Source organism: Podarcis liolepis (genome assembly GCF_965112155.1).
Source record: "Podarcis liolepis genome assembly, chromosome: 10".
Taxonomy (NCBI): Eukaryota; Metazoa; Chordata; class Lepidosauria; order Squamata; family Lacertidae; genus Podarcis; species Podarcis liolepis.
In genome coordinates, this window is record NC_139562.1 from 59275307 (window position 1) to 59291672 (window position 16366).

The window sequence follows — 16366 nt, forward strand, 5'->3', positions numbered from 1 at the left end:
GCTACAGTGATGGTGGATGATGAAGAGTGAAAAATAAATTGATGCAGTAAGATTATGGAATAGCAAATATATGTACCAAACACTATTATCCTTTGAGCTTTATCCATACTTATAAATAGCTGAAGTGCATCAATTGCTGTCAGTGTGGGCTTCTTATTAACTGCAGAGGTTACACCCTATCCTCTGATGTACAGAAATCTAGCCGCGAGGATTGTTATTCACATCAAAGCTTAGAATATACATGAATTCTGTGACTGAGCGAGTCAGCAATTTGTCTATTAACCATTCAGCTGAGCTTCATCCTAGGTGTGTTGAACAAACTACATCAGGCAACATCACAGTACTTTATAATATGGTAAAATTAGGATTCTCCAGGTGGATTACTAGTTAAACGTAGGTCACTTAGTAGGGTTCCCATGTATCCTCTTTTTCCAGGACATGTCCTCTTTTTCAGGGAGAAAATTTCTGTCCGGGTGGATTTTTAAAATTTGCCAAAATGTCTCTGGCTATACTTTCTGGACATAACTGATGGTTGAAGACTTGCTTTCCTCTTCTTTTCTCCTGCCCCTTTCTTCTCCCAGCCTGGGAGATCCTCCCTTCACTGCCTCTCACACAGGGTCTTTCACCAAAAATTGGTCACCTTCATCTGTATTCAAAACCCTCATGAACCCCAAGGATAACAAAACACACACACACACACACACACACACACACACACACACAGGAACAGACCAAAGCAGAAGCAAAAACAAAGCGAAAAAGGAAAAATAATAATAACAAAGAGGTGGAAATACTGAAGGAATAAAAATAATAATAAAGGAATTTTAAAAAGAAGGAAAAATAAATAAGTGGCACCTGGGAGTGCCGAAAAAGGTTATTTATGTATGCTACTACTGCGGCCCGTGTTTTGTTAACCCCAAAATGGAAAACGAGTGAAGTCCCAACTAAAGAAGAATGGCAACTTAAACTGGTGGAATATGCGCAGCTTGCAGACTTAACATATAGAATAAGAGAACAAGAAAAACATAGGTTTAAAGAAGATTGGAAAATGTTTTTTGAATATGTGGGGGGAAATTGTGTACATATGAAAACGTGGGCAGCATTAAGATAAATTCAACAGTGTACAAAAGTTTGGGTGGATGTAATAATGGAATAGTGAATGGTTTAGTTTATATAAAATACACAGGGATTTATGTTATGCAAAATGAGCCATGGAATGAGAAGAAGGGAAGTCACTGATATTTTAAGGTTGTTTAAATGAATGTTCTGAAATGTATAACAGAAAATTTAATAAAAATTATGCGAAAGAAAGGAAGGAAGAAAAAGAAATAAGCGAAAAGGACTTCCAACTACCCATCTGTCAGTTGTCTATAGGCACGTAAGACAAACTAGTTCACATTTTCTGTGTTTACACAAATGCATCCTTCACCGTAGATCTTACATTGATCAGTGAGTTTGACTAGGTAACTTCTCCAATGTACCTTCCAGTTGTATGATTATATGTGCCACTGACCCTTAGTCTACTGTGCTCCCTCAAAGAAGATAAATGGGTGGCCCACCATTTTAAATTATAGATGCCTGAAAAATGGGGCTTGTGGAAACATTACTGTAGGCTAGATAGCAGCCTCTGCTGGACTATGTGACGAATAGTAAGAGTTTTGAAGCAAATGGGCAGATATTTAACATTGTCTGAGTTCTTGTAGCCTGACCTTCCAAATGAATATTGAATTTCTATATTCTGTATATAATGCAGTAGAGTCTGATCTTAAACAACAACAAGCCTCATTTTGAGTTGCCTTGAGATAAGAGTGGTACTTGAAAGCCTTTAGGGAACATTAAATGGTATGCAGCTAGTGAGATAGCTGTTCCCTATCAATGGCTAATAATGCAAATGAGAGGCATCTAAAATGGCAGGTTATTGAGTTGGCAGTGCAACATGGACCGCTGCTGAGCGGCTGTCACAAATGATATATTGTAAATAAGCATTTGTTCATTATTAAAAGCCTGTTAGTGATTTAGAGACTCTAGCGGCTTATTGGCAACTGAAAGAGCCAATCCATGCCCATTATATTTCTTTTAAAAAGCAATTTCTGTTTACATATTAAAACAAGGATAAAAAGGATTTTTAGAGAAAGACCAGCTACATTTCAAAGCTAGGTTTTAGTCCTTTTTTTGTCTTAGGAAAATGCACCTAGATAAATGCCAGATCGTGGTGTTCTTAAGAGATGATAGCACCAGTTCATAAGCATGTGACTCAGACTGTTGGGGGTCATCCTGTATCTGTTGAAATGATCTGGCACCAGCCAAACACACCATTGTGTCCTTTCTTCCCTGCTCAGATGGCCTTTAGCCAAAAGTACAAGGTGTGTGTGGGTTAAACCACAGAGCCTAGGACTTGCCGATCAGAAGGTCGGCGGTTCGAATCCCCACGACGGGGTGAGCTCCCATTGTTCAGTCCCAGCTTCTGCCAACCTAGCAGTTCGAAAGCACCTCAAAGTGCAAGTAGATAAATAGGTACTGCTCCAGCGGGAAGGTGAACAGTGTTTCTGTGTGCTGCTCTGGTTTGCCAAAAGTGGCTTAGTCATGCTGGCCACATGTACACCAGCTCCCTCAGCCAGTAAAGCGAGATGAGCGCCGCAACCCCAGAGTCGGTCACGACTGGACCTAATGGTCAGGGGTCCCTTTACCTTTACAAGGTGTGTGGGTCACCCTGCAAAAATGCTTGACCGTTAACTTTAAAGGGGAGGTGCAAGACAGCATTTGAAGTACTCAGAAAATGCATAGAGAGATTCAAAATCCCCCCTTTGTAGTTTCAAAAACAGCCCCTCCTTTACCCCTCCCCCGCCAAGAGGTTTTCCAAGCAAAAAGATTTGGGTACCAGCACTCTAAGATGTTAGGCTTTCATTTCTGTTTCAATGGCTAAATTATTTGAACAAACATTATTTTCGGTTTTCATCCCAGTGCCTTGACTATGGAGCAGAACTTGTATAATATTTGTTTGGATGAACAGTAGCAATGAATAAATCACATCTTGTTTTTTTTTTAATGTCAAGATGAGTTCACAGGAACTAAGTCGCATGGTGATGAAAGCTAATATTTACATGGTTCTGCCATGGAGAGAGAGTTTTTTTTTTTATAGGGAGGCAATAATTTTACATTTTGGGAATAGTAAAGCCTGGAGCAGGGAATGTCTTTCTATATGTCAGAAATCACGTACAAAAATTGAAGGCTTACCCAGGGGGAGGAACAGGGAGGGGAAGTCACAAAGGTTCAACCCAAAATTTATCCTGAAAACTCCTGTGGAATTTCTAGCAGTTTAAAGACATGATTTAAAAACAAGTTCGGTAATTCTCCTAACAGCTAGGCCATCTGACACTTGTGAAGTGAGAGATAAGGCAATCAAATCTTTGGCCTTAACAACTGCTGACTGCCTTTAAAAAATGAAAGATAAAAATCTCTGTGTCAGATGCTTCCTTATGCCCAAAAGCATGACAAGCACACACTCTCTCTCACACACAGAAACCATACTGCTCTTTTGCCTGAAGAGTACAACTGTCAGTGTTTTTAAAGGAAACCTATAATGATGGGAGATTTTCTGGGGGCTGGGGAGTCCTGTTAAATTTTGGAGGATTATCAACCTGTCCTTGACTCAGAACTCTTCCAAATTTCAAATAGCCACGGTTTCTTGCTGCTGCATAGAAGCTAAAAGGGCTGAATAAATCAATACTGTGTGAAAAAGTTAGCAAGAACTTAAGAAAAGAAAAAAAGCTTCCCTACTTGTGTCTTATTTTTTCCCCTTAATGATTAGCATTTCTGCCTGACATCTTTTCTTGGTCTTTAGACTCTTCAACGCAGGCTGCCAGCTTTGACTAATTGGTAGCTAATTGCTGCTTGAATACGAGATGCAAGAAAGGCTTCAGCTTTGAGTCATTGTTGGACCTGTACTCTGCCTATCTTGCTATTTTCAAGTGGGTGTGTTTGTGTGTTTGCTCCAGAGCCCCAACACATTGCATAGCAAGAAAAATTGAAATGTCGTATAACGTAAGAGCTTTTCAGTAATGCTATCTGCCTGAAGAAGTAGGAATTTCTCATTAAAATGAGGTCTTTTCAATATAACACCTTTGTAGCACTATGTTATCAAGATTACCCATTTGCCAACACACCCAAGAAGACTTGAGACAAGAAACAGGTTATATTTATTAAAATATAACTATAGAATCTATAGAATCTGCAATCTACAGACCCTCCAAGTGTGCCTGTTTTCCAGGGACAGTCCTGGATTTATAGGAGCCATCCCAGTTTCTGATTTGATCATGGAATGTTCCACTTTTCCTTAAAGGTAAAGGTAAAGGTACCCCTGCCCGAACGGGCCACTCTTGACAGACTCTGGGGTTTGTGCGCCCATCTCACATCTATAGGCTGGGGGCCAGCGCTGTCCGGAGACACTTCCGGGTCACGTCCACTTTTCCTTAGGATATCCCAATTTTCATTGGAGAAATGTTAGAGGGTTTGGAGTTATGTGACCCCTGAGCCAAGAACATACAACTATACAACCTTTAGAAGACATCTGAAGGCAGCCTTGTACAGGGAAGTTTAAAAACATTTCATATTATGTTATTATATATGTTGGAAGCTGCCCAGAGGGCTTGCAGTGACCCAGTCTGATGGGCAGGGTATAAATAATAAAATGATGATGATGATGATGGAATAGGACAGGCAAAAAGGGCTTTCCTTCCAAAAAAAAATGCTCAACAACTTTGACCTGAACCCCCCAAAATGGGGTAGATCACTGCCAGTTTTTAACTCTGTGAGTATATCGCAGTCTCTTGGGAGTTGGCCACCCCTGGAATAGGACATCTCTATTTTCATTGTGCTTCGGGGACCCCAGGTCACCCCCATAAATAAATTCACACAGACACTTATTTTAGTTTAAAAGTTGATGGGCAAAATTTAGACCACAACTTTGTTGATTATACAATGTGTCCAGCGGCGTAGCGTGAGTTCTCAGCACCCGGGGCAAGGCAAGTAATTTGTGCCCCCCCTAACCCGCGAGTTGCCGCTGGCGCTGCCGCCCAAACGACGCCGCTTGCCCGGAGGAGGGGGGCAGAGAGGTGAGGAAAATGCAACTGCCCAGCAGCTGCAGCAGCACCGGCGGAGGCGGGGCTGTGAGGAGGGGCTGTCTGGCGCGTCCTCTGCGGCGAGCGCTGAGAGCCGCTGCCTGCCGGGCGCCTTCAGCCCGGACGCGTGCACAGCTCGGCGGTTCCGCGAGACATGCGGCTCCGCTACAGCCTGCGCCCGAGGCTCTTCGGCGACTCCGGAGGCAGCGAGCGCCCCCCAGATGTTGCGCCCGGTGCGGCCGGCACCCCTGGCACCCCCCACGCTACGCCACTGAATGTGTCCAGTATTGGCTTAGGCATTGGCAAGACTATAACTGACTCCTGCCCCCCAGCAGGAAGTCTGGAAGGGTAAACACCAAACGAGGTAGCTACATCAATGTAAATTGACAGAAGCTCACCCTGTGGTCCTGGCATGGCCCTAGCCCCTCAAGCGGACTTTGGATGAGATCCACACCCCCAGATTCCTTTACCAGAATACCCTATTCCTGGAGGGGCAGGTGATGGCGACCTCACTAAGCCAATGCCTAACCGCCAAACAAAGTTGTGATAATTTGCTGAGAGGTAGGTGAAAACCAAATGGCCAGTGCCAATCTGCCAAATGGAAAAAAATCCTTCCTGGCCCCTGACATATGACAGGTGACAAACCAAAGTCCTGAGCAAGGCCAGAGCACCGAAACCAAGAAAGGGCAGGTGGGCGGGTGTTCTGCAGCGCGAAGCAAGAGGCAGAGCCACGTCGCGCTGCTGCTTAAATACTACCCCCACAATTGTGCCATTCCAATTGAGTGGTGTGATTGTGGAGCTATCCTGGATAGGACTGGGCAACGCCCAGCCCCAACGAGGTGCCCCAGGGTCCTGCTCACAAGCCAGACCCTCGTTGAAGAGGATCCCATTTGGAGAAATGTTGGAGGGTATGCAGTCAGAGTAATTCAACCAAAGTAATCAAAATGAATGAGGTTTGGGTAGTGAGGTGGACTGGTGGGAACCCTCCAACTCTCCCATCTCCTGAGCTAGCTGCTAGCTGCACGCTGGGTTTACACAACAAGTACCAAGGAAATTCCTCTCCTTGCACTGCGTGCTCCTTGGATATATGAACCTGACATGCACACATTGGCCCCATTGGTCAACATTTGCCCTGATGCACCTGACAGACCCAAATACCAGTCTGGCTCTGTTATTAGTTGGGTATTTTCCAAAATCTACTAATTCACCTGGACCAAATGCCAACTAGCCATTATTATTATTATTATTATTATTATTATTATTATTATTATTATTATTAACTCTTGAGTCCCATGGACTGCAGGAAGATCAAACCTATCCATTCTGAAGGAAATCAGCCCTGAGTGCTCACTGGGAGGACAGATCCTGAAGCTGAGACTCCAATACTTTGGTCACCTCAAGAGAAGAGAAGACTCCCTGGAAATGACCTTGGGAAAGTTGGAGGGCACAAGGAGAAGGGGACAACAGAGGATGAGATGGTTGGACAGTGTTCTCGAAGCTACCAACATGAGTTTGACCAAACTGCGGGTGGCAGTGGAAGACAGGAGTGCCTGGCGTGCTCTGGTCCATGGGGTCATGAAGAGTCGGACACGACTAAACGACTAAACAACAACAACAACAACATGGATTTTTTCCACTAAAAGTGGTGACCTGCCAAGGGTGCAGTCTTCGTGGTTTTGCTATGCACACATGCTGCTGTAGCAGCATGGAGAATGCTGTAGGAAGTGTCTCCCACAAGGCTGGGTGAAGTTGTGAAGGAGCCCTAACTAGAGATGTTGGAGAATTTCATCAGAAATAGAAGCAGGAATGGAAAAGTGCCTCTATGTGCATGTTCCCTGGAGACTAGGAATGTAAATAGCACAAATGAAGACCTTTTCAAGCTTACTGATTGGTGTGTCCCCTAAGCTCCCCTTATCCGATAGGACAAGTCACTTTTTATCTTGGCAATGGTGGTTGCTGTTTCCTTTTCTTGCCGTCTAGTTCAGTTCTTTGAAACCTGCCCAGTTCCACCCCAGCTTGTTCCCAATGCCCTAGCCTTCCACTGACTTCTTAAAACTACCAGTTTCAAATCAAGTCTATGATCTCCCTAGCTGTCTTAGGAATTTGATTTACATTCTTCTAGTTAGAATATGTGTGTGACACTGATCAAGTGAGCTAGGTCTACTTCTGTTCCAGTGTGCTACATTAACAAGTTATGGATTCCTATAATGAAGAGACTTGAATAATGAGTTTGACATAATGGGACCTTAGTGGTAACATCATCTGTAAGCTTTTGCGATATAAAAGGAATCTGCTCCTGTTGTGGTTCAGATTCAGATTTATGGACTCAAGATATTCTTGCTTGAGATGTGGCCAAGACAAAGTTAGAAGTTGCCTGAAGGAAAAATAAATCTGAATGCTTGCTTCTCAAGTATGAACTTGGGAAACTGGATTAAATTGTTACAGTACATTGTAAATCCCCAGCCAGCCTCCTGCGTTGAGATCTTAACTACGAAATCTGTTAACTTACCTTCACTTTTGCCCTACTTGCAATTTAACTCCAGGGTCTGGTGGAGGCAAATCTGTAGCTCTCCAGATGTTATTGAACTACAGCTCCCATCAATCTCAGCCAACATGGTCAATGATCAGGGATAATTGGAGTTGTAGTCCAACAACATCTGGGAGGCCACAGGTTAGCTGCCCCCAAGTTAACGGAAATATCAGTCACATGACCATTTGGAGACAGCCTATACTTCAGCTAGTAGAAAACAATCAATCAATCTTTATTGCGGTCAAAGACCAGACAGCAAAGTTAACAACGTCAACATATGCCACATCTGCACAAAGAAGCGGATGTAATTAAAAATTCCCTATAAACTTATTAACATTTAAAATAACACTCCTTCAGCTCAAATCTGCATTCCAGAGATTAAAATCAGTAATCATTCGCCAGCCATCACTATCACCGCAGCCTGTCTTGTGCTTGTTGCTACAAAACAGAATTTTGCAAAGAATCTTTATTGGCAAGAAGGTATTTAACATAAGTTTCCTCCGAGCGGCCAGGTAATTTCCTTAATAATGGTAAAGTTAGCTCTATTTGGGTAGAAAAACATCTAATTTATTTTCCATCTTTCTGGGCAATCTGCACCCAAAGTTGCAAACAGAAATATAACCTCAAGAAAGCCCGAATATAGCATAACATTATACTAAAACTTTAATAATAAACAAACAAACAAACAAATTTATACGCCACCCATTTGTCTGGGTTCCCCCGACAACAAAATATCAAAACACAGTGAAACATCAACCATTACAAACTTCCCTTCAGATGCCTTCTAAAAGTGAAATAGCTTTTACCTGTTTGACATTTGATCAGTGGCGTGGCTGGGTTGTCAGCACCCAGGGCAAGGCAAGTAATTTGCGCCCCCTAACCCATGGATTTGCGCCCCCTAACCCTAACCCCCAGATGTTGCGCCCGGTGCGGCCGGCCCCCCCTGCACCCCCCACGCTACGCCACTGCATTTGATGGCAGGGCATTCCACAGGTCAGGGGCCACTACTGAGAAGGCCCTCTGCCTGGTTCCCTGTAGCTTCACGTTTCGCACTGAGGAAACCACTAGAAGGGCTTTGAAGCTGGACTTCAGTCTCTGGGCTGGATGATGGAGGTGAAGGCACTCCTTCAGGTATACAGCTCCCTCCCATAATGCAATAAAAATATAATGTAGCCAGTATAAAACCTTTTCCAAAGCCACCATGCTAACAACAAGCCAACAGCATGTTCCAAAACACATCCATTAAATACCATTTTTTAAAACTAGGGAGTCTTGAGACCTTTTGACATACTGCAACTGAAGAAGCAAACTATACATATTTGGACACCAAAATCAGTATACAAATCCCAGTAATACTCCTTTTTAAGGGGGACTTCATCCATAAAGAGTCCCTTGCCCTTTGGCAAGACAGGCAATTGTGGAGAAAACTCTTCCCCTCAAGCAGAGCTTTCCAAACTTTCCATGTTGGTGACACACTTTTTAGACGTGCATCGTTTCGTGACACAGTACAGTCGTGCCTTGGAAGTCAAATGGAATCCATTCCGGAAGTCCGTTAGACTTCCAAAACCTTTGGAAACCAAAGACTGGCTTCTGATTGGCTGCAGGAAGCTCCTGCAGCTAATGGGAAGCCATGGAAGCCCCGTCAGATGCTCGGGTTCCAAAGAACATTCGCAAACCGGAACACTCACTTCCGGGTTTGCGGTGTTCGGGAGCCAAAACGTCCAAGTACCAAGGCGTTCAGGATCCAAGGTATGACTGTATTTCAGTTTTACTAGCAATAAAGGTAAAGGTAAAGGGACCCCTGACCATTAGGTCCAGTCGTGACTGACTCTGGGGTTGCGGTGCTCATCTCGCTTTATTGGCCGACGGAGCAGGCGTACAGCTTCCGGGTCATGTGGCCAGCATGACTAAGCCACTTCTGGCGAACCAGAGCAGCACATGAAAATGCCATTTACCTTCCCGCTGGAGTGGTACCTATTTATCTACTTGCACTTTGACGTGCTTTCGAACTGCTAGGTTGGCAGGAGCAGGGACAGAGCAACGGGAGCCTACCCCATCGCAGGGATTTGAACCGCTGACCTTCTGATCGACAAGTCCTAGGCTCTGTGGTTTAACCCACAGTGCCACCTGCGTCCCTTTACTAGCAAAGCGGTGGTTAAACTAACCCCTTTCCAGTCTCAGGAGGAGCGCGGGGAGCGTTTGCCTGACACACCTACATTTCCGTACACCCATGTACAGCCCATGTCTTCAGCTCCTAGATGGGCTGGGTGTCAGGAGACCTTCTCCAACCTTCCGATCACAGGAATGCAGGAACAGCACCACAGCGTTCCCGAGGAATAAGTCCTGGTGCAGTGGACTCACATTTGCTGTCGTGAGCACCTCAAAAGCAGCAGAGTAGCAGAAGCAAAGCTGTGGAGGTTTTGTTGCACACCTAAATTATTTCTACTGATTAATGAAATAAAAGAACATAGCAAACAGTACGAGAGATACAGCTCTCTCATACTGCCATCTTGTCTCTAGACAGGTCAAAGAAAACCAGCACAGTACTAGGGACGGAAGTCTGGAAGAGTAGTTCCGCAACCTCCTTTCTCACAGACAGAAAGTAAGTAAGACAAACATGATCTGGTGATCCTTGCAATGGGAAGGATGAAAATACTGACACTACATACTGCAACCGACACACTAATGTTTCACGACACACAGTTTGGAAAGCTCTGCCCTAATGCTTTGCAGTCCAATACTGATCTTAAACCATGGGCATCTATGGCAGAGATATACTGGTGCCTTTGAGTAAACGAGTTGTGATTGTAGTCCAAATCTGTTTTTTTGTACCTAAATCGTAAAATGCCTCAAACAGGTTGTGTCTGTTTGAGGACACCATCTTTTTTTAGCGTGTCTCTGGCATCTGCTGATGCCATGAAACAAATTATAACACCTTTACAGATTGCACTGACAAATGGCCATTGCTTTGCATTGGTATTCAGAATCCTAGCAACATTTGTCACCAGTAATAAGGTGGAATAAATGAAGAATTCTACATGTGAACTGCAAGGACAGCAAGCAGCATTATCTTGTTATTTGGGAGAAGAATTAATCTTTCCCCTTTCTCGTTGCATTTACTCTATCTGTATTTCCATAACAGTACCAATGAAGAGCTCGTGTTTTGCTAGCTGCGCAAGCATCGCTGCGATTTTAAAATCTCTTTTAGCAAATGCAATGAGCCGATTATTCTTTTGCAATCTGGTGAGAATGGAATTGTTTCCATGTACCCAAATACCTTTGACTTACTACCTTTTATATGAAGAATCACAGGAGTGATTCTAAGGGGGTAGCAAGAGGTGGCAGCTGTGTCCCCCCCCCCAAAAAAAAATATTGCCCACCAACCCCTTGCTTCTGCAGCTTTCAGTTACTGTGTGTGTGTGTGTGTGTGTGTGTGTGTGTGTGTGTGTGCATACATGATGTCAGAGACCAGGCTGAGGAGTACAGCTCTGATGAGAAATGGTGGGAGCCTTCCCCTCCCCCTGCTCCTCAAGGATCCTGAAGTGGCCCGGGAGCAGTGGAGCTGTATAGATTTGGAACAGTGATTTGTGGAGGGGCATAGCTCTGAAGACAAAAGTTGGGAAGAACTGGGGTTGAACAGCAAAGTGAAGAAGAACAGGGAGGGAGAGAGCTAACAGACTCTCTCTCTCACTGGAAAGTATGCAGCATATCAGTCCAAGGTCACGTAGAGCAGATAAGGTGGCTACAGAAAAAGCACAATGATTGCTTGATCAGGTTACAAGCAGCGGAAGTGACTAGGGGAGAAATGGGTGCATACCTTAATTGGGAGCACCTTCATTCCGAAATGGATACTTTGTTCTTTTGCTGTGATCATTAAAAAGGTAAAGGGACCCCTGACCATTAGGTGCAGTCGTGACCGACTGGGGTTGAGGCACTCATCTCGCTTTACTGGCCGAGGGAGCCAGCGTACAGCTTCCAGGTCATGTGGCCAGCATGACTAAGCCGCTTCTGGCGAACCAGAGCAGCACACGGAAACAACGTGGTGCTGTGGGTTAAACCACAGAGCCTAGGACTTGCTGATCAGAAGGTCGGCGGTTCAAATCCCTAGGAAGGGGTGAGTTCCCGTTGCTCGGTTCCTGCTCCTGCCAACCTAGCAGTTCGAAAGCACATCAAAGTGCAAATAGATAAATAGGTACCGCTCCGGCAGGAAGGTAAATGGCTGTGATCATTAAAGACTCTTTAAATGGTAAGGGACTCTCTTCCCCCAAGGCGGGGGGGGGGGGGAGGAGGAAGCTGGGTTTCTGGAGCCTGATACACACACACACACACACACACACACACACAACCCCAATCTCCAAGCAGTGAAAGATTCCAAGGGTTCCCAGCACTCATCCAGGGTTTGTGTTTCCTTTTGGAAATGAAGCACAACAGAGACGGTCTTTGTTATATATGGTTTATTTACACACATATATACAACCTGAGCCTATGATGGAGGGGTTCACAGCATCAGCACCCCAAAAGGGTCTTGTTTCTCCCAAAGTCACAGCCTTGGATTCAAACCAAAATCAGACATTGCTCTCAAATGCTGCTCACATTCTCTCCAGCTTTCGGCCTTATCCCTAAGTCACATCTCTCCTCTCCTCTTAACTCTGGCTTTATAGTCTAACTGTGAGCTGGTGGATGGGGCCCCATCCACTTGTCTTCTCACACAGAGCCTCCTCTTCTTAATGGCCCATCTCCCAGGTGATCGATCACCTCAATACATGAAACTAGCCTTGTTTATATTTTAACACTTGCTGGATCCAGGGGCTAGAAGGATCTCACATACTGCCTCCTTCCTCTCACCCAACTCACAACACTACCCCCCGCAGAACAAGACATCTGTCCCCAGATGTACAAACCAGCAGCAAAATACAGCTTCCCTGCAGAAAAATAACATGCGAAGGCATCAGAACTCACATAATCAAAATCAGATAATAAAACGCAATTACACTATTAACCCCAAACAAGTGCAGTAACAGCTTGTTCCTTCCAAGTAATGTGTCCATCAAGATCTCTTCAGACATTCTTCCTTCTCCTCCCTAGCCACAGTTCTGCACCCCAAGACAGCTCATGCAGTCTCCCACATTTGGCAACCCCCCCCCCCAATTTCAGCCTATAGTTTTCCACTGGTCTGGAATGTTGTCTTCCAATATTAGCTAGATCCTGACATTCATTAATTTATTGGGTTTCGGCAGTGGGTCGGGGTTTCCAATTATCGCATCTTAAAAAACACTGTTTTGTACAAATAATACCATACTAGCAGAACTTGAATGATACCTGTAAGTTTTAAAAAATGTAATAGATATCTTTTTGGATTATATGAAAATAATGATATAACATAAAGCTGTGTGAGAAAACAATGGCAGTATAAACAGTATAATGAGAACGACTGGAAGTTTTATATCCATTATTTTTATTTAATTGATATTTGAGAAGATGCAGCTTCTTTTTGTAGACAGTTTTTTTCTTTCTTTTCTTCATCTTTACCTTTCTTTTCTTTTCTTCTTTGTTTCGGTTGTACAGTGGTACCTCGGGTTACATATGCTTCAGGTTACATACGCTTCAGGTTACAGACTCCGCTAACCCAGAAATATTACCTCGGGTTAAGAACTGTGCTTCAGGATGAGAACAGAAATCGTGCTCTGGCAGCGTGGCAACAGCAGGAGGCCCCATTACCTAAAGTGATGCTTCAGGTTAAGAACAGTTTCAGGTTAAGAACGGACCTCTGGAACAAATTAAGTACTTAACCCGAGGTACCACTGTAAATGATCTTTTATGTTTCTGTTTGTATTTTAAACCAATAAAGATTATTATTATTATTTAAAAAATCATTTGACACACATTTTGCTATGTTTATTGAACAGAGAACTGTGATACAACATCTGGAGAAGAACGACATGGCCAGCTACATTCTGACCTGCTCATTTTTCCAGGAGGGAAGCTTGTATCAGAATTCATAAATATCACATTTCTCTCTCTCTCTCTCTCTTTTTTAAAAAAGAGAGAAGGTTTGCTAAAGTACCCAAAACACAATGTGCTTTATCTAGTTTTAATAACAGCCACTGGCTCTAACCAATGTCCATAGTTCCTCTACAAGCACGTGCTACAGAACAGCTGATTCACTAGTTGATGAACTGAGCAGATAAAATTATCCGGGTCAGAATGCCGCAGAAGCCAATTTAGGTAAGATGCTGGGGGAGACATTTAAACCATTAACCATTTATTGCCTCATTCGTTCATCAGCCGCATCCTATTAAACACGTTGCAAAGGTCAGTGATTCTGTAATTAAGACTGCTGCATTGGAGTTGAAGAAATATAACATTTCCACTACCCTCGGTGGTGCTCACCCTAAGTTTGAACTGCTGGTATGAGGTTGGGAGGGAAATGAGGTATTGTGCCTTCGTAGCTAAAAGGGTGAGAGGGTTTAAATTATTGTCACGCATGTTTTATAGATCCCTTTTTCTTTCTTTCTTTTTTCTTTTTACCCTGGTCTGGCTGCCAAAATATTATGAGAATGAGGAGGGGGAAGGTGTTCACACAGAAAGAAGGACTGTGAAATAAATGCAGTCTTTATTAAGGTGGAAAAGCTCCTCAGTTATGACATTTCTGCAAGATCAGCCATGGTGTACCAACGAAGGGTGAGCTAATAAACAAGAATCACCACCAGATTTTGCTTAAAGCAAAGTTTCAGAGGCAAAGAGGAGGTTTATTGTGCTTGGACAAAACACGCAGAGCTTGGGTGGAAGCAAAGGGAAAGTTGTAAAAATCTGGAAGATTTCTCTGAGACTTGCTATCAAGTATTGTGCAAATCAGACTTTTGAGGAAAACTTGGGAGCTTCCTGATTAGGCAAAATGTTGCAGGAATTTTGAGATAAGCTGGAATTTTTGAGTTAGGACCAGCAGTATTTTGCTCATGCAATGTTTCCACTTCAGTTCTTGACAATCAATCTGACACTCATCTGTGCAATTTAGTGGAAGAACGACCTGTCAATCTTGTTGAATTCTCAAGGAAGATTCTGTCAGCCTCAGAATCTATTATTCTTAAGAGCCTCCTTCATCTTTATCCAACTAAGGATGGGATTATTATGAATCTAGTCCTGAAATTATATAGATGAAGAACTTGCCCTCAGATATTCTACTATGCCTCCTTATGGATAACCGTAGACCCCCTGGAAAAGATGCAAAATAAATTTCTTTGAAGGATATTGTTAGTACCAACGTCAAGCTGCCAACCATTCATACTGATTGGAGGTTATGGCACTGAAACAGAAAGCTATTTCTGGATAAAGATTATTTTCAATCTGGTACTTTCGTAACTGGCTTTGAAGAGATTGTGTGTGGCATTTGGAACTATTAAATGCAGCTGGTCATTTGAAACATGGATCTGTCAAGATCTTGCACTCCTACCCCATGCAACACCCAGTTATGTAAGGGAAGCTGAGTCTGGTATATATTTTTTGTAACCCTCAGACCATTGTTCGCTATATACTTGAATGTGAGGTGCATAAATATCTTTGTATTTAATACATCTATCTGTTACTAGCTTCTAAAATGGTATTATTTTGCAGAGATAAGTTGCTGTTCCCACTAAAAGACAGTGACAAGTATGTTACATGTCTCACTCAAACACTACTAACTCGTTATGAGATTAATGAAAGTGCTACTGATTACAGTAGAGATTGCGATTTTCTTCTCTCATCATAATTTTATATTAAGGTTACCAGATGTCATAGAATCATAGAATCATAGAGTTGGAAGAGACCACAAGGGCCTTTGAGTCCAACCCCCTGCCAAGCAGGAAACACCATCAGAGCACTCCTGACATATGGTTGTCAAGCCTCTGCTTAAAGACCCCCAAAGAAGGAGACTCCACCACACTCCTTGGCAGCAAATTCCACTGTCAAACAGCTCTTACTGTCAGGAAGTTCTTCCTAATGTTTAGGTGGAATCTTCTTTCTTGTAGTTTGGATCCATTGCTCCGTGTCCGCTTCTCTGGAGCAGCAGAAAACAACCTTTCTCCCTCCTCTATGTGACATCCTTTTATATATTTGAACATGGCTATCATATCACCCCTTAACCTCCTCTTCTCCAGGCTAAACATGCCCAGCTCCCTTAGCCGTTCCTCATAAGGCATCGTTTCCAGGCCTTTGACCATTTTGGTTGCCCTCCTTTGGTTGTTCCCTGTTTCCCGGGAACAGTCCCCAGATTTACAAATAAGTCCCCTGACAAAATACATCCCCATCAACTGAAGTTGAAAAGTGTCCCCAGATTCATTGAAAAAGATCTGGTAACCTTATTTTATATTTACATTTTTGGCATTTATGTGTGAGATTTTATTTTCCTTTGGCATTGGACTGGTAGATGCAAATCCGACCATTCGCATAAGCATGGTGGGTCTGTTTGAATGGCCAGCCTTAGAAGACGGATGGAATCTGATGTGTTCCTGAATTCTCCTGGAGATTTTCCAGAGGAGAAAGATGAGGCTGTCAAAGCCCTGGAATGGTGAGATGAAATGTGTGGTTGATCCATACAATTTCTCCTGAGTGTCCTCTCCACTACTGTGAAGCTGGAGAAGCTTTGTATTCTGGAGAAGCTTTCAGCTATGATGTAAGCCAGAAGAAAACTAGAGCGTAAGGTCAGGTCACAGATTTGATAAAGAAATAATAAATAAGAGAC